This window comes from Pan paniscus, chromosome 17 (genome assembly GCF_029289425.2).
Source record: "Pan paniscus chromosome 17, NHGRI_mPanPan1-v2.0_pri, whole genome shotgun sequence".
NCBI classification, from domain to species: domain Eukaryota; kingdom Metazoa; phylum Chordata; class Mammalia; order Primates; family Hominidae; genus Pan; species Pan paniscus.
This window is the reverse complement of record NC_073266.2, coordinates 37,677,442-37,696,214: the sequence shown is the minus strand read 5'-3', so window position 1 is coordinate 37,696,214 and position 18,773 is coordinate 37,677,442. Positions and strand designations below refer to the sequence as shown.

The window sequence follows — 18,773 nt, the reverse complement described above, 5'->3', positions numbered from 1 at the left end:
GATAAGTCAAAGGAATATCTCCAGATTTTCAGTAGATAGTAGTGGTAAAAGTAAGGACAAGACGCTGCTGTGGCTGGGTGTGGTGGCCTGTAATCCCAGCATTTTGGGAGGCCCAGGCAGGTGGACTGCTGGAGCCTAAGAGTTTGAGACCAGCCTGGACAACACAGTGAGACCCCATCTCTCCAAAAAATTCAAAAATTAGCCAGGCATGCTCCAGTCTGGCCAACATGGTGAAACCCCATCTCTACTAAAAATACAAAAATTAGCCGGGCGTGGTGGTGCACGCTTGCAATCCCAGCTACTCGGGAGGCTGAGGCAGGAGAATCACTTGAACCTGGGAGGCAGAGGTTGCAGTGAGCCAAGATCGCACCATTGCACACCAGCCTGGGCAGTAGAGTGATACTTCGTCAAAAAAAAAAAAAAAATTAGCCAGGCATGGTGGTGCACACCTGTGGTCCCAGCTACTCAGGAGGCTAAAGTGGGAGGATCCCTTGGGCCCCAGAGGTCAAGGCTGCGGTGAGCTGTGACTGCACCACTGCACTCCAGTCTGGGCAACAGAGCAAGATCCTGTCTCAAAAACAAAGCAAAACACAAAAACACAAAAGATGCGACTGCTGCTATTTGCTTGGCATATTTATAAGCTGAGCAGCATTTTAGAAGCAGCAAAATTTGCCTATGGCATCTTCCAGTCTGGAGATTGCCATATATAGCTGATAACGTATTTGCAACTGTTGATGTCCATCTTCTCAAACACCAGGGATAAAGAAAGAACAAAAGGAAAAGAATGCAGAGTTCCTACTAGCAAAATTCAGGCAGCCACCACGGATATACAATGTATAGCTAATTCTAGAAGTCATCCCTCTTGAAGGCCTTCCACTTCCTAGGAGAAAGTAGAGTCCAAAGAACCTATATGCCAGCAATTCTACTCCCCTCCCCTAAACAACAGTAAAAGAAGCAATTCTAAGAATCACAGCTTAAAGTGAAATGAAGTATAATGCTTCAAGGAACCTGCAGTCTCACAGCTTACTGTACATTTGAACAAGAGAAACTGAAGGGCATTGCTACCCTAGATTTGGGGGGGAAAAGGAGTTGAGGCACAGAGGCTTGTAACTCAGTCCATTAGTACCTCAACAGTACATTATTCTATACTCTAAAATTACAGGATTCTCTGTCTTTCATGGAGTGGGCTTTCAGATCTTAAAGGTAAACCCAACGCAGACCAGGATATATTGCCATCAAGTCTGCTAGTTCCAAGACAACAGTAGTGCTGCTGCAGCCAACGATTCCTTGGCATACAGACATGTGAAAATGATATTGGCGGCAGCACTGGCTCTTCTCTTTCACCCTCTACTGTTACTATAGCTCCTTTTGCTAAATCTGCCTCTGAGTTTAGACAGGAGCTGGATGGTTAGTAATCACCCAGCAGCTGCAGCTGAGCAATACTCAGCCTAATTGTGGCACTGGAGCAGCTGAGAGGAAGAAAAGAGATAATACATACCCTACCATAGCCATACACGAACTACCGATAAGACAAGACACTTTAATAGAAAGAGATTATTTCCTTTAAAGAAAAGCAGTTGTGCCTCGCTATAGGACTTATACTTATATTATAAAACTGTTTAAATGTGAACTGAAGGTGACCTAAGCCATGTAGGGTTCTAAACAATGGAAGATCTTACTAAAACTTCCTGTAAATATTCACACAACAAAGCGTGCACCACAAACATCACCTTTATAACATGACTGAAAGTTCCTGTGATATAAAAATTTGGCACAGATGAGATCTCTTCTTCAACTCTACAACAATGCAAAGCCACAATATCAACCACTAAAATAGCAAGCCATTACATAAAGCAAATAAAATAGCATGACCCAATGATTCTCTGCATTTCTGAAACTCCAACACCATACTGTAATTTGCCTTTTGAACCAAAACATATTCATCCTTCAGGTGCTGTAAATCTTCATAAACTTTAAACAAAAACTTATTTTATGCTGAGATTTCATGGCATTCTTAAGAATAGAAAAACTAAGGCTGAAATTACTGATCTAAAGAATTACTGTTCTAGAAAACCGAAAATAGATAAAAGTCAAAACTTACGATCTTGATGCCATAATTGAGTTTTGAGTTTTAATTGTCATGTTATGTAATTTTCAGAAAAACAGAGTATTTGATGACAGAACAGTATCCATTCGTTCAATAAACATTTTGATTATCTTCTATTGGTTATTTACAACATACAAGCCGAAGCAGATTTTAATTTTGTAAAACCTGTGTCTTCTGTCAAAATATTAAAACAATTAAGTTATTAAAGAAAACGAACTAGAACTTTATTTAGAAATTTTTTTCCAAAAATTCTCTAATTATTGTACATTTGGGAGTATTTGACTTTTTTTTTTTTTGGAGACAGTCTCACTCTGTTGTCCAGGCCGCAATGCAGTGGCACTATCTCAGCTCACCGCAATCTCTGTCTCCCGGGTTCAAGCAATTCTCGTGCCTCAGCCTCCCAGGTAGCTGGGATTACAGGGGTGCACCACCACACCCAGATAATTTTTGTACTTTTTAGTAGAGATGGGGTTTCACCACGTTGGCCAGGCTGGTCTCAAACTCCTGGCCTCAAGTGATCCCCTTCCCTCTGCCTCCCAAAGTGCTGGGATTACAGGTGTGAGCCACCGTGCCCAGCCTGACGTGTTCAAAGTAGTTATACATACAGCTGATATATGACAATTATGATTTAATAAATGTAATCCTATTTGCAAAGGATAGCCTAGGTAGTGTTCGAAAGTCAGCCACCAAGTTATGTTCTTAAACCAAGCACCTTATATAGACATTACACACTGGATTCCTTAAAAAAAAAAAACAACAAATTCATGTAAAATAAAACATAGAAACAGATTCTGCACACAAACGTAGGGCTTAATGAATTACACTAAGACCAATACCCTTGGTAACTCCTACCAGGTTAAAAGAACTTTGTCACCACTTCAGAAGCCAGGTCCCTATCACAATCTCCTCTCTCTTCCCATATATTTCCCTTCATAGAACCACAGGTATTCTATGCTTCTATTTTTACGTTCACAGAATTTCCTTGCAGGTTTTTTTTTTTTAATTACCCAAGTTTGGGTGACCCCAGCGCTTAGCATCACTTAAAAAATTGTTTTGGCATTAGTCTTCTTTCTTACTATAATGCTAATAGAGTTAATAAACGATGTCTACACTGATTTTGTAAAGAAAAACTAGCCATAGTAGTAAATCATTTACTGTCTAACATGATGCAAATTTCAACTTTGAATAAGTAAGTCTTACACCAACGGTTGGTAATATTTCACTTATACAGGTTTACTTCTAGTCTTTTAGCACATTTATTCTTTTATCAATACATACCATGAATAAATTTTACTTGCATAGACATTAATTTTTCAGCTTGTGAATTTCCTGAACTAACACACACACACAAAAACAGCCCATGTATTAATATTATACTTCGACCACAAGACAAATTCCACCTAACCCAGGAAGACAGGTCAAAGCTGTAATTTCACTTTCAGATGAACAGAAAGGAATCAATTTTGTGGTTTATGAAGTCAGCAAAACCTAACTGCGAAATTAAAGCCATTATAACATTACAGTGGTTACAACAGAGTATATATTTTAAGAGCCCTTTTATCTTTTATCCTGGAAACATGGATATAAACTGTTTTGTTTTCAGATCAAAGGCAATTGTCTTTTTCAAATGTAGGACCCTCTGAATTGTCAACCAGCATTTAAAATCTCCACCGACTTTTAGCTAATGTCCAAAAATAAAAATACAATTTAACTTCCTTTTCTTACATGTCAATTGTGGCAGGGGTCTCACACTTATAAGCAAACAAACAAAAACCAAAAAACCATATATATTATTTGCTAAAGTAAAACTTTCTTATTGTACAATATATGAAAATCGTAAGTGATGCATACAAGATCCTTGGCTAATACAAGATACTCCTTTATTACCTGACCATTCAAAATGCTTCCTGTCCACCGTGTGCCAAGCACTGTGACAGTTAAGATATTAGATTTACCATGCACTTTTCCTTAAATGCACAGTCACGTGTATACATTTAGTAATACTTTCCTTAGTGCGTAATTTAACTTTAGAAATGTAACAGGATGGTTTAAATATTTAAAATTATCAAGATATCTTTGGCACTGTAATCTTACAGTTATAATACCTGAAGATACTATAATCATATCATGTGAAATCAACTGTGAAAACACACACCCGTGGAACGTATATACATAATAAATGGACATAAAATTGTGCTTCCACCAAAGACTTTCATTATTTCCTTTAATAATTTATAATTATACAGTATGTTATTCCACGCCTGTATCAATTATGCAGAAAATGATTCAACCAAATCCGAACTGTTAAGTCCTACTCATTACAAAACAAAAACTAAAGTCCCTACACCAGACTTGATTTTCAAAGAGCTTCTTAAAACAGCTCTGCCCCATGCCCAATAAAGTGAAAGCTGGAAGCAATTATCAAGAAGAAAAACACACTTTTAAGACAATTTTCTTTAACACATGTGGACAGGGAACCGAACGCAACGGGAGGCGGAGTGGCATGATTCCGTAAAAGTGGACGCTGAATGGTAAATTTCCCAACCCCCAATCCAAAACAAAGGAAAACTTTAAACATGTTGCGGTTTTCAATCAAACCAAGTAAAGCCAGAAAGGCTCATCCACTCGCCCCACACACCCGCTCCTCTCCCCGCACAGCTGCTACCGGCGTCGGCCGATACACAGACCCCCAGCCTTTAGGACCCAAAGGGGCCGCTTCCCTCGCCCCTACTTCGGCCGTAGGGGCAAAAATAAACCTCTCCTCCTCGTCGCCGGGCGGTCCACACGACCCCAAAGACAAGGGGTGGGGAGTGTCCCCACGTCCCTGGAACCTCAGGTCGGACTTGGGCGGGACCCGGCAGGTCTGGACACGGCAGAGACCGAGTCAGGGGCGAGCAGGTAGCGAGGGGAACGAGACAAGCCCGCCGGGCGATCCGGGGGAGGGAAGAAGTTTCTTCCCAACTTCCCGACTCGGGCCCGCGGGGGCGGGGAACGGCGGCGGCGGCGGCGGCGGCGGCTCCGAAAGCTGGGGCCTAGCCCTGTCCGGGCAGAGGTGTAACCCTCCGCCCGCGGGGCCCCACCGGGTCCTTACCTGTCCTCCGGCCGCGCTCTCATGAGTCGCTGCTACCGCAGCTCGAGGTGGCGGGAGGGGGCGGAGGGCGGAGGCGAGGCCCGCGGGCCCTCTCCCTCCTCCACCTCCTCGTCCCGGGGCGCCCGGCGGCAGCAACGACGGCAAAGCCGGCCCGGGACGCGTTACTTCAGGAGGAGGGAGTTCCCGGGCTCCCCACCCCTCGGCCTCACTCTCCACCTCCTCCGCCCCCCCGGCCCCGCCCCCTGACTTCTAGCGGGGGCGGGCGCGGGGCGGGGGCTGCGGGTACCTGCGCGCGCCGCCGTCCGCTCACCGGAACTCGGGCCGTGCCGGCCCGGCTCCGGGGCCCCCAGCCTTCCGGCGCCTACGCCCCCGTCAGGTCCCCTCCGCGGGCTCCGGGCCGCTTTGCTGTGGTCAGGATAGGCGACCGGTCCGTGTCACTTCTCCCGACCCAACATGGCGGCGGGGTCCGGGGCGGATTCCCGGGGGCGGTGCAGACTGAGGGGGCGTGAGGAGGAGGTGCTTCCCTGCCCGGAGACCAGGCCCGCGGCGCCCCTTCCCACCCGCGAACCCACCGACGCTCGGCTGCCGCGGAGATTGAATGGAGCGCTCCGATTCTGCCCTTCTGCCTTTCTCTTTTCCTTGGCCCAGCTCTCAGTAGTGGCCAGGGCTTTGGGGCTTGCTTTTGTTGGGGAGGACGGGGTTGAGTTTTTTTGGTTGGCTGTTTGCTTCTCAGCGCTATGCTTCCGCACCCTTTGTCGTTGGTAGTAAAATCTCAAGCCCAACCGCGTGAGCCGGGGGCGTTACTCACACCCTCATCACCATTCTGATCGCCGTCCAAAAAACGTTCACGTCTTGTCTCCTTCCGAGGCAGGGATCCTGTCCCTGCCCCCAGGAGCTTCCTGTTGACTGTAGGTCGAACCAGCCTTGCCGGGAGGGGAACCGAAGCTGAGTTCTGTTTGGCGACTATCCCAGTAATGGTGTCTTTGGCTTATGTTGGGACAGCGTTTTTGTATATGATGCTGGCGGCAGCCCAGTGAGGGAAGTGCAACAAGTATGGTTATCCTGCTTGACAACTGTGGAAACAGCGACCCTGAAAGTGGAGAAGCCACAGCTGGAATCGTGTCCGTCTGAATACACGCACCTTTCCTATGAGCCTTGTAAAGCCAGTCGTTGAAGAAGGGGGAGGACCCGGAAGGATGGGGTGGGGGCGTAAAGATGAAGGTTAATCAAGGTCCTCATGGACTGAACCTTGAGGCCCTTCTGCTGCAGTCACTTTTGCCCTATCAGACTTTTAGAGTAACTTCCTCTCTTTATTTCCTCTTTGGTGGGGTTATCAGAATTATTGTGTGACTATTGGTTTCCTTTGCGGTTTTTAGTGAAATTCAGAATCATCTTCGACAGATACGAAATAGTGCAATCATATGTGTCAGTATTCCGGTATTCTAGGAACTTAAGGAAATGCATATAAGGGTTTGAACATTTTTTTCTTCAGCTCATTAAATGAACGAAAGGTAGGCGTAGGCATTAAAGATACACATAATGTGGAACGATGCTGTATTTTCTTTAGCTACTAAAACTTCATTTGTCATTGACTGTCTCAGGGCTTTAAAATTTTATGTAGGTCTATATTCAGCTTTTATTAAAATAGAAAATTCCTTGAGCTGTTGCCTTTCTTCACTAAATAGAGATATTTTCGTCTTCCTAAACACTCAGTCTCAAAAATCACCTCTAAAATAGGCCGGGCCCAGTGGCTCACACGTGTAATCCCAGCATTCTGGGAGTCCAAGACAGCAGGATCACTTGAGTCTAGGAGTTGGAGACCAGCCTGGGCAACATGGGAGACCTCCTATCTATTTAGTAAAATATATTTTAAAAAATAATAATGAAATGAAATAGTAGTTTGCCCCAGTTTAAGGGGTAAGGTGGCTTTGAAGATGTTCTATATGGAGTTTTAAAGTTGGGAGAGTATGTCAGAATGTCACCTACAAGTTATGGATTACATTGACTTACTGAGTTTGCTTCTCTTCGCCCTCCCTTTTTTTTTTTATTACCACATTCCCTGATTTCTTTTTTAGTATATTCATCAATGTCAAACTTCAGTCTGTAAATAACCTGGAAAGTTTTCAATCTTACATTTAGTGGCTCACTTGTTTCCAGGAATATTTTTTTAAAAAATTTTTAATGAGGAAGAGAAAACTGGAAAGTCTTACTGAGTTTGGTGTAACAAAAATTGCTTTTAATCTGTTCATCCTGAAACGGACAAATAAGCTTGCCCCTACTTTTCCCTCCTGCACAGCATAGAGGTGTGGTATGTACATGTGTGTTAGGGAGTGATAAGGAACTTAAGTCTTGAAACCCCTGGAAATGTCTGCTGGAGGAAAAAGCTAGGGGAAATCTTTAAACAAACAAACTTTATGAGATATGTTAGGTCCCTATAAAAGTAAAATGCTTTCATTTATGTAAGTTGATTAATGCTTAAAATTATTTGGCTGGAAGTTTGAAAAGCTGAAAGTTGAACTAGGGCCCACTCAGTACCACCTTGGAACCTGTGATTCTACCAGGAAATGTTTTTGTTTAGGATAAACCTCTCCTACGTGCTATCAGTGATATGCTGCTGCTGCTGCTTCCGCCACTGAGGCTATGATGATTTTCTCTTCCTGGTAACAGTAAAAAAGCCTGCAGCCCTACACAAGGTGCCTCTTTTCTATTCTAACAACCATCCCCTCACCACCTTCCTCAAATCCATTCAGTGCCTGACATTGACTGCACCACCTTGGCTTTGCCGCCTCCACCTGGCCAAGACTGCTCCTATGCCCAGTTAGGAAGAATATGAGTACCCCTCTCTAAGGATTAATTTGGAAGATCAGGAAAAAGGAAGGTATTTCTCCTTGAGTGTTAGGCCTATTGTGCCAAGCTCAGTGGAGAAATGCACCAACTCATCAAGTTCTCAATGCTCCTGATGTCTTCATTGCCTCAAGGACTGAGGTTTCTATATTACAGTTTTATTTCCCCTCAACTGGGAAAGGACTGTCTAAGCAACCTAAGTAAATGTATATTGAGGGCCAGGCATGGTGGCTCAGCTTGTAATCCTAGCACTTTGGGATGCTGAGGTGGGTGGATCACCTGAGGTCAAGAGTTCGAGACCAGCCTGGCCAGCATGTTGAAACCCTGTCTCTACTAAAAAAAAAAAAAATATACAAAAATTAGCCGGGCATGGTGGCATGCGTCTGTAATCCCAGCTACTCGGGAGGCTGAGGCAAGAGAATTGCTTGAACCCCGGGGGCAGAGGTTGCAGTGAGCTGAGATCATGCCACTTCACTCCAGCCTGGGTGAAAGAGCAAAACTCCGTCTCTAAATAAATAAATAAATAAATAAATGGATATAGAAGGACATATCCTGCAATGAATATTTGTCAATCAAATGTGTCTTGCAATTAATAAATGTCAAACATGGCAATCTTACATGAACTTCAGCAAGTCTGTCTCCATCTTGCTCCCTTTTGTTGCTCTCTCTAGCTTTTCACTTCTTCACTACCTGGTTTACAATCTTAGAATTTAACCCTGTGCTGAGTATGCCTTCTCCGCTCCAGAACTATTTTCTGGCAGTATAGTCTTTGCTTCTGGAATCTACTTTGGGGACATCTCTTGTTTTATTTCTGACTTCAATTCTTTCTAGTTCTGCAGCTTGACCCAGGCCTGTTTTATCTACCAAAGTCCCTGGTTTCAGCTCTAGCTTCTGGTACCACTCTGCTTATTCCTAGGTAGCTTTACCCACAGCTTCAGACTTTCATAGGCTCAGCTTGGTTTCTCACTCTGTTTGGTGACAGCAGTTTCTAGGCCAGATGAGCACCTTACATCCTCTTACATGCCCTCTGCCGAGTAGGATACAGCCTGTAGTGGACACCTCTTGAGGGTACCTGTTTAACTCAAGTTCCTCTTCTCTGAGAATTAATTCTTCGATAGGTGGCATGTAGGCCTATGATCTGAGTACTGGTAATCCCAGGCTCTAGGCTGAAAGTTTGAATTTTGAGGAGTAACACAAAAGTAACTCGGTTAGTGATTATTCATGGTAACCATGGTGGAGTTGAGTCAAATGGCAGAAGATGAGTGTCCAGGGGTAGAGGATTCCAGTGCTGGTGGTGCCTGCATCATGAGCATACCATCCCTGTGGCAGAACCTGGACTTTGTCTTGCCTTCCTTGCTTCCTGCCTGAGCCTGCTCCTCTAGTCTTCCTGTTGATTCTTACCATCCTCCAATAAATTCCCTTTATGCTTCAATAGAGACCATTTTTGTTCTTTGCAAATGAAAACCATTACTTAGTCTTTGCTACTTACTTGTGCAGCCAACAGTAAACTCGGGAGCTGTGAGGGTGGCATCTCCTGCCACGTGCTTGGAGAGGCAGTGGGAGTGGGATGGGGGATCCAGTTTTCACAGAGGATGAAGCAGGCACAGCCAGAGGTGGGAGATAAGAGATTGTGGGACCCTAACACTGAGACTTGAGACTTGTGACTTTTGTCACATATAAGACCCCAAACCTAGAACAGAGCTGGCAGGTCAGTCTCTCCTCCTGCTTGCCCATGGCAGTCATGGCTTTTAGACTATGGCATAGCATATACTCTCCCCCAGAGCATTAATACCATCCTCAGAATCCTCAACACAATTCAGGCAACAGTCACTGCAAAACTGGAGTTAGAATACGTTGAAAACCATTTCATATCTCTGCCCTATCAGCTTACAATTTCCTCCTGAGTCTGTATTTGCAATTCCTGTAGTCATTAGCAAGTGTTTGGCCCATACTTTTCTGAAATATTAAGCTGATATATAGTCGTGTCAGTGTCTGACATTGAGTTTAGAAACCAGTAAAATTGCTACCAGATTGCTACTTCCTGGAAATCTTTACAAATGGGTTATGAAAAGTAGAACATAACATTGCTTGAAGGCAAGAAGTTAAAGTAGATTGTTTACCTGCATTGAGTGTTTAGAAAAGAAACTATAAATCAAGCTCTTATCTTTAAAGTTAACGGACATCAGATCATGAAACATAAAAGGTTAGTATTAAGGAGATTTGTATTAGATGTTTTGCAAGGTAACACTGTAACTGGGGTTTTTTTTTAAATGTGTTTAGAATAAATCCATGCTTTTGAAAACCTTGTTTTAATCTCCTCTCTAAGGCTAAATCTTCTTTATGCATTTTTGGCTGTATAGATCCTTATTTTTCACATTGAGCAAATTTTAAATTCTGACTAGAGATATTATATGATGTAAAGAGTAAAACAGGCCTGGCGCGGTGGCTCACGCCTCTAATCCCAGCACTTTGGGAGGCCGAGTCAGGTGGATCACTTGAGGTCAGGAGTTTGAGACCAGCCTGGCCAACATGGTGAAAACCCATCTCTACTAAAATACAAAAATTAGCCAGGCATGATGGCACACGCCTGTAATCCCAGCTACTCTGGAGGCTGAGGCAGGAGAATCGCTTGAACTTGGGAGTCAGAGGTTGCAGTGAGCTAAGATCACGCCACTGCACTCCAGCCTGGGCGACAGAGTGAGACTCTTGTCTCAAAAACAAAACAAAAAACAATAAAACATTTAATATTAACAAACTATGTTCATCTTCTTTGACTTGTATATGAAAAGGGCTTTTGATTACTTGAAATAGCTACTTAATGTTTCTTTTTTCTAAGGAAAGCACATATGCAACAAATGTTTAATGTAAGACCCATGCTTTGATGAAAGGTGTTTTACGTCATGTGAATGAATGAATTAATCAGTGCAGACATGAGGATTGATAAACAACAGCAGTGGCAATGGCTGTCTTTTTATTGAGCCTTCACTATATGCCAGGTGCTTTACCTACATCATTCACTGAATCTGCACAATAACCTTGGAGGTTGGTAGTATTATCACCATTTACTGATTGGATACCTCAGGCTTGGAGGGGTTAAGCAACAGACAACTAATAAGAGGAGATGCTCCAAAACCTATTCTACTCAAAGTCACTGTGATTCCAAAAAAGAAATTATATTTAAATGTTATTTCAGTGACCATGTAAAATACTATTTCTCTAAATTCTGGAATCATAAAAATGGGTAAATTGCCTTTAAAATTAGGAAGATATAGCTAAGAAATGTGAGAGTGTACAAATTCATAGGAAATCCTTCTTTATATTACAATCTCACATCCCGAAGAAAGGGTTGGAGCAAACAGATTTATGAGAGACTAGCCTAAAAAGAATGAATTCATTTCAGAAAAAAAAGCATGTATTAAATATGACTTTCTGGAGAGATTAGTTATTTGCATCTATCAAGTCAAACTTCCATCGACACTACCTAAAATCATGGTCTTCCAACAAAGAACCAAATATGGGAAATGACCATATACATGCATAAATTACCTTACCAAATACAAAATGTCCAAGTTACACCAATATTAAGGTTCGTATTTTAATCTGCTCTGTGTAACTGTATAGTTAAACCTTCCATAGTAACTCAATGATAAAAGTCATTAACAGTTAATAATAGCCCAACACTAGGTAAGATTGTTTAATATTTTAAAAATCAGCTCATTCATTCATAAAACAGAGTGCCTCCTGATAAATTCTGTGTCTTTTGGCCTATATTAAGAGATTTTTTTTTTTTTCTCGAGAGGGAGCCTCTCTCTGTTGCCCAGGCTGGAGTGCAGTGGCGCGATCTCAGCTCATTGCAAGCTCCGCTTTCCGGGTTCATGCCATTCTCCTGCCTCAGCCTCCGAAGTAGCTGGGACTACAGGCGCCCGCCACCATGCCTGGCTAATTTTTTGTATTTTTTTTTAGTAGAGACGGGGTTTCACTGTGTTAGCCAGGATGGTCTCAACCTCCTGACCTCGTGATCCACCTGCCTAGGCCTCCCAAAGTGCTGGGATTACAGGCATGAGCCACCGCGCCTGGCCAAGAGAGATCTTATGACTTTATTAACTTAGAGATAAATACCAGGACACATTGTACTGAAATCCAAGGAGTGTGAACATTAATAGATTTTCAAATACTTTATTAAAATTTATTTTCAGAGATAAGGAAATTAATATCCTACCAAACTTCATGGGTTTTTTTGTTTGTTTGTTTTTGAGACCAAGTTTCGCTCTTGTGCCCAGGCTGGAGTGCAATGGCACGATCTCGGTTTACCACAACCTCCACCTCCCTGGTTCAAGCGATTCTCCTGCCTCAGCCTCCCAAGTAGCTGGGATTACAGAAATGCACCACCATGCCCAGCGAATTTTGTGTGTTTAGTAGAGACGGGTTTTCTCCATGTTGGTCAGGCTGGTCTTGAACTCCAGACCTCAGGTGATCCGCCCACCTCGGCCTCCCAAAGTGCTGGGATTACAGGCGTGAGACACCGCCACCGGCAAAAGTTTATGTTCAAATGCATAGGTGTCAGGCTGGGAGTGGTGTCTCACACCTGTACTCCCAGCATTTTGGGAGGCCAAGGCGGGGGGGATCATGAGGTTGGGAGTTCAAGACCAGCCTGACCAACATGGTGAAACCCCATCTCTACTAAAAATACAAAAATTAGCCAGGCGTGGTGGTACATGCCTGTAATCCTAGCTACTCAGGAGGCTGAGGCAGGAGAATCATTTGAACCTGGGAGGCGGAGGTTGTGGTGAGCTAAGATTGCGCCACTGCACTCTAGCCTAGGCGACAGAGCAAGATTCTGTCTCGGTGCGGGGGGTAAAAAACCCATAGGTTTCTTGTGGAAGTTTTCATTAGAGACTAATAAAATCTGTTTTTTTTCAGTTTATACCTAATTTGGTTTTAAATTTGTTTTGATTAAAATAACTAGCCACGGCCGGGTGCGGTGGCTCACGCCTGTGATCCTAGCACTTTGGGAGGCCAAGGCGGGTGGATGTCTTGGGCCCAAGAATTTGAGACCAGCCAGGGCAACATGGTGAAAGGCCATCTCTAGTAAAAATAGAAAAATTTCGCAGTGGCTCATGCCTGTAATCCCAACACTTTGGGAGCCTGAGGCGGGTGGATCACTTGAGGTCAGGAGTTCGAGACCAGCCCAACCAACGTGGTGAAACCCTGTCTCCACTAAAAACACAAAAATTAGCTGAGCGTGTTGGTTTGTGCCTGTAATCCCAGCTACTTGGGAGGCTGAGGCAGGAGAATCGCTTGAACCTGGGGGCTGGAGGTTGCAGTGAACCAAGATGGCACCACTGTACTCCAGCCTGGGCGACAGAGTGAAACTCCATGTAAAAAAAAAAAGATTACCTTCTAGCTTTATTACCATTATTATCATATTCATTTATTTATAGTGGACTAATCTACAATCATTTCAAATTATTTGAGCCCTGAGTTCTGATCATTAATTTGCATAGGTATATGTTCTTCTGAATACTTGAAACCACATTTACTAAAGAATCAACAACCATGCACTGAAGATTCAAAATGTATGCAATGACTCTCACAGTTTAAAGGGTGCTATTTAAATTATCTAAACACGACTAATGTTGTGGAGATTTTTCTTTTGGAGACCTAGTAATTTTGGCATAAAATAGAAAATTGGCACTCATGCTTATTTTATGTAAAATTAATTCCAAGTTTAAAATAGAAGCAATGCAGGAGACCAAGGAATGGATGTTTTGAAAACCACAGACTGGAAAATTTGATTTATGTTATAATGAGTGACTTTTAAAATGTATATGAACTCCTATTCAGGAAAATATTCAGGTTCTCCTTAAACCTTTTAAGGACATATTGTCCAGTCGTGGATTCTATTTGAAAACTTTGAAACAGAAAATAATCCTCCGTTTAATAAAAGCCTCCAGAATAAACAACTTCTTTAAGCTTTTCTCTGACGTCTCCCATATTCTCTGTTAAAATTACCAGTCTCATTTCCTTTGAGATGGTGTGCTGTGCATCCAGAGAACAAAGCATTTCCTGAGTCTGTTTAGAGTATGTAGAACCCGTTCCTAAGTGTTTACCATGTATCCTCAAGAATCTGGCATATATTTGAAAAAAAAAACAATAAAAAAATCCCAAAGAATACAGAAACTTATATAAAAGCTTGAGATGATTAATGGCACAGAATTATGCAAAGTCTTAGCAAGCATTTGATAAATTTGATTATTTAGACATTAAATACTTATTAAATAAAACTTTACTTACCTAATCAATTTGAATATCCATATATATGACTATGAGAATGCAAAAAATCTTTGAGCTAGAAGTGAAATATAAGTTCTTGTTCCACTGCTAGTGGGTACAGGATTTCTTCTCGGGGCGATGAAAATATTCTGGAATTACATAGTGGTGATGCTTGCACAGCTTTGTGAATATAGTAAAAATCACTTTAAACGGTGAATTTTACTGTGTGTAAATTATATCACGATATTAAAAAAATTTCTGGTACCAGAATTTTATGCCCTTTTATAGCTATGTAATCTTAAGCAAGCAAATTTCCCAATTTCTCAAAGACTTCAGTTTTTTCCATTGTAAAGTGAAGGGATTGTATTAGGTCAATGTTTTTTGAACTGTGGGTTGCAATTCCTTAGAGTAGCAAAATCAATTTAGTGCATGGCAACCAGCACCTTTTAAAAAATGAAACAAATATCACAGCATACTGCATATACTAAGTATAATTTGGCAAAACTTTTATTTTTTCTGTGTGTATATACTGAGTATGATATAAAATATATTTTTTCATTGTGGGTTACAGTTATAAAGGTTGAAACCCACTGTATTTCCTGATTTGTGATGTCTCCATAAAATTTAGTCAATTTACATTCAATTTAGTAGTAGCAAACTCTCCATTTGATCTTATAATATTTGCAGGTTATGTTCTTGGAACGCTTACCACACATCAGACACCATTCTGAACTCTTTACGTATTAACTCAATCCTCACTGCACACTATGAAACAGAACAATTGTTATGGTTCTTTCATTTTATAGACAAGGAAAATGAAGGAAAGATAAGTTAATAAGGAAGACAAAATCATACAGTTAGAAGTGGTGGAGCTAGAAATTGAGCCCTAATAGTTTAATTTACAGTATGTAAATTATATCTCAATTAAAATAATTAGTCCCAGAATTGTATGCCCTTTTGTAGCTACGTAATCTTAAACCAGCAAATTTCCCAATTCTGTTTTCCCAAATCTATTTTTGGTTGTGAATATTGTCCAAAAAAATAAGAAAAGTTTCATTGAGGCCAGGTGTGGTGGCTCATGCCTGTAATCCCAGCAGTTTGGGAGGCTGAGGCAGGTGGCTCACCTGAGGTCAGGAGTTCAAGACCAGCCTGGCCAACATGGTAAAACCCCATCTCTACTAAAAATACAAAAATTAGCTGGGTGTGGTGGTGGGCACCTATAATCCCAGCTACTTGGGAGGCTGAGGCAGGAGAATCACTTGAACCTGGGAGGCGGAGGTTGTATTGAGCCGAGATCATGCCACTGCACTCCAGCCTGGGTGACAGAGCGAGAGTCCCTCTCAAAAAAAAAAAAAAAAAAAGGAAAGGTTTCACTGATCTGAAAGAAACCATACTGGAGAAAGCACTAAAGGAGATGGAGGAAGCGTAGTCATCAAATCACTTTGGTCCATCAGTCCTCTTGCCAGTGCCCTCTGTAGACTCAAGGTTTTGGCTGAGTAGCAGAAATTTTCACTTACAAAAACAACAGAAAAGGACACTCTGTATTAAATAATCTTCCCTTAAGAAAAATTAAGTAGGCTGGGTGCGGTGGCTCACCCCTGTAATCCCAGCACTTTGGGAGGCCAAGGCAGGTGGACACTCCTGTAATCCCAGCACTTTGGGAGGCCAGGCTGAGACCAGCCTGGCCAACATGGTGAAACCCTGTCTCTACTAAAAATACAAAATTAGCCGGGCGTTGTGGTGGGCACCTGTAGTTCCAGCTACTTGGGAGGCTGAGGCAGGAGAATCGCTTGAACCCAGGAGGCGAAGGTTGCAGTGAGCCAAGGTCGCACCACTGCACTCCAGCCTGGGTGACAGAGCAAGACTCCATCTCAAAAAAAAAAAAAATAGATAAAGAAAAATTAAAAACTCCCATCTTTCTTTTGTTTCGTTCTATTAATATAAAGACGTCTTCAACTTTAGTTCAGTTGAATTTGGCCGCAAACATGTCCAGTGCTTTTCCCCAGGTAACAATTGTTCTAATTAGTCTCCAAGGAAGGCAGTGATAACAGGGTGCATGAGAAATGCGAAACAGAATTCAGACGGATGACTGAAGTCAATGAGATTTTAATTAAAAAAAAAAAACCAAATTATCTGTCTTCCTATCTTCTTTTTGATGATAGCCATATTCATTGGCACACACATATACCCATGCTTCTAATAATTCAGCAAAAACGCCAGGCGCAGTAGCTCACACCTGTAATCCTAGCACTTTGGGAGGCCGAGGTGAGTGGATCACCTGAGGTCAGGAGTTGAAGACCAACCTGGCCAACATGGTGAAACCCCGTCTCTACTAAAATACAAAAATGAGTGGGGCATGATGGCAGGTGCCTGTAATCCCAGCTACTCAGGAGGCTGAGACAGAGAATCGCTTGAACCCGGGAGATGGTGGTTGCAGTGAGCCGAGATCACACCACTGCACTCCAGCCTGGGTGGCTGAGTGAGACTCCATCTTAAAAAAAAAAAAAAGTAGTAAACACAAAACATTTTTTGCTTGGAGGCTTCTCAAGGAACTTCTGATCTCTTGGCAATCAAAATCGGAAACTCTCATTTGTTGGGTGTTCTTTAGCAGGTACTTGTCCTGCTTTTATATGCTAACACATTTAAATTCATCTTCACCACAATCTGTGAGGTCATCCCTGTTTTGTTTTTGTTTTTAGTGTGAGTACACGGCAACTCACTTAAAATAATTTAGTGTTAAGAGAGCCAGCTTAAATTAAGCTTCAGTTTCTGTGAACCAACCCTGGTAGTTTTTCCTACTATATGAATCTGAAGTATTGCTCCCCTACTCAAATGCACCTCCATACACTGTGTACATGTATACATGCATTTCATATGTTTTCCATTGTTACAATTTATATAGATGTATTATATCTACTCATACATTTCCATTCTTTTGCTGTCATCTGCTATGGGATCTATATTTTACTATTATAGAACATTTAAGGCCAGGCATGTTGGCTCATGCCTATTATCCCAGCACTTTGGGAGGCTGAGGCCAGAGGATTGCTTGAGGTCAGGAGTTTGAAATCAGCCTGGGCAACATAGCAAGACCCTGTCTCTACAAAAAATGGAAAGAAAAAACAAAAACAAAAACAAAAACAGGCATGGCAGCACATGCCTGTAGTCATAGCTACTTCGGAGGTTGATGCAGGAAAATCCCTTGAGCCCGGGAGTTGCAGTGAGCTATGATTACACAACTGCACTCCAGCCTGAGCCTAGGTGACAGAGTGAGACACTGTCTCTAAATAAATAAATGAGAACATTTTGAAAATTTAGTCAAACAATGGGGAATCTTGTTCTTTTACCTTCAGTTCAGCTCAAATCTTGAATATTTATATTTAATAATCACATGCAAATGTTCCCCATTATTTCCTATTTAATAAATACTACACTATAAGTTGTTAAATTTAGGTCCAGCTGCTAATGACTAATGGGGTAAGAACAGTATAGCTGTTTATACAGAATTTTGCAAATTGATCATGGAATTTACAGAGGAATGGAGACCCCTGACTTAGTTGTGTGTGTGTATGTGTTTTTAACTATAATCTTATTCTTGGACAATGCTTGAGATAATGATTCCCATAAGAAAATGTAAGTTATGCAGAGAAAAAAACACTTGTATAAAATGTAAAATGACAGATGAACTTTCAGCCTGTAAAATCTACTTTGGAAAAATCAGATTAGAAGTTCTTTCAAGGCATAGGAAGAACACATTTAACAGAGATTTTAGCCAAGCAGAAATAATGCAGAACCACTATGAAGAATTTAGTGTGCCTAGCCACATACAAGCTTTCTGTTCATTTATTTTCGAAGGTAGATACCACTTTTTTCACAATTACTAAAAGCCAGGCAAATTACTAGTATTTTACGTCATCATAACTCATTAATCCCTCACAAAGTCCTATAAATTTAGTAATGAAATTAAAATCCCCTGGGAGTCAGAAACATCCCATTTGTGAGAAATACACTTTTCAATTTATGCCAACCAAAAGCAGAATAAAATTTTAATTTATGAATTTTTAAGATGAGAAAAGTGGGGCTTAGCAATGCTAACTAATATGTGCAAGTTTGTGCAGTTATAAGGAATCTGATTCATAATCACTTTTCTCCATTGCCTCCACGGATTAAAAAGGTGTTCCCAGCCCTGCAGTTTTTCTTACAGAGCTCAGTTCCTTAACCACATATCAATAAATTTCAATTGTGGCCGGGTAAGGTGGCTCACACCTATAATCTCAGCACTTTGGGAGGCTGAGGCGGGCAGATCACCTGAGGCCAAGAGTTTGAGACCGGCCTGACCAACATGTCGAAACCCCGTCTCTGCTAAAAATACAAAAAGTAGCCAGGTGTGGTGGCAGGCGCCTGTAATTCCAGCTTCGAGAGGCTGAGAGAGAAGAATCACTTGAACCCAGGAGGGGT

General features: G+C 41.9%; 1 protein-coding gene across 4 annotated transcripts in view; it reads right to left on the bottom strand.

Moving 5' to 3' along the window:
* YES1 (YES proto-oncogene 1, Src family tyrosine kinase) overlaps window positions 1–6,851 on the bottom strand; it is a 92,290-nt gene extending 85,439 nt beyond the window's left edge. The window contains exon 1 of one of the 4 annotated variants that reach the window (XM_034943443.3): window positions 5,771–6,851. The gene's annotated coding sequence lies outside the window, so the exon portion shown is untranslated. The other 3 variants (XM_034943439.2, XM_034943441.3, XM_034943438.3) reach the window with 3 other exon arrangements.
* Between the last annotated feature and the right edge of the window lie 11,922 nt (window positions 6,852–18,773).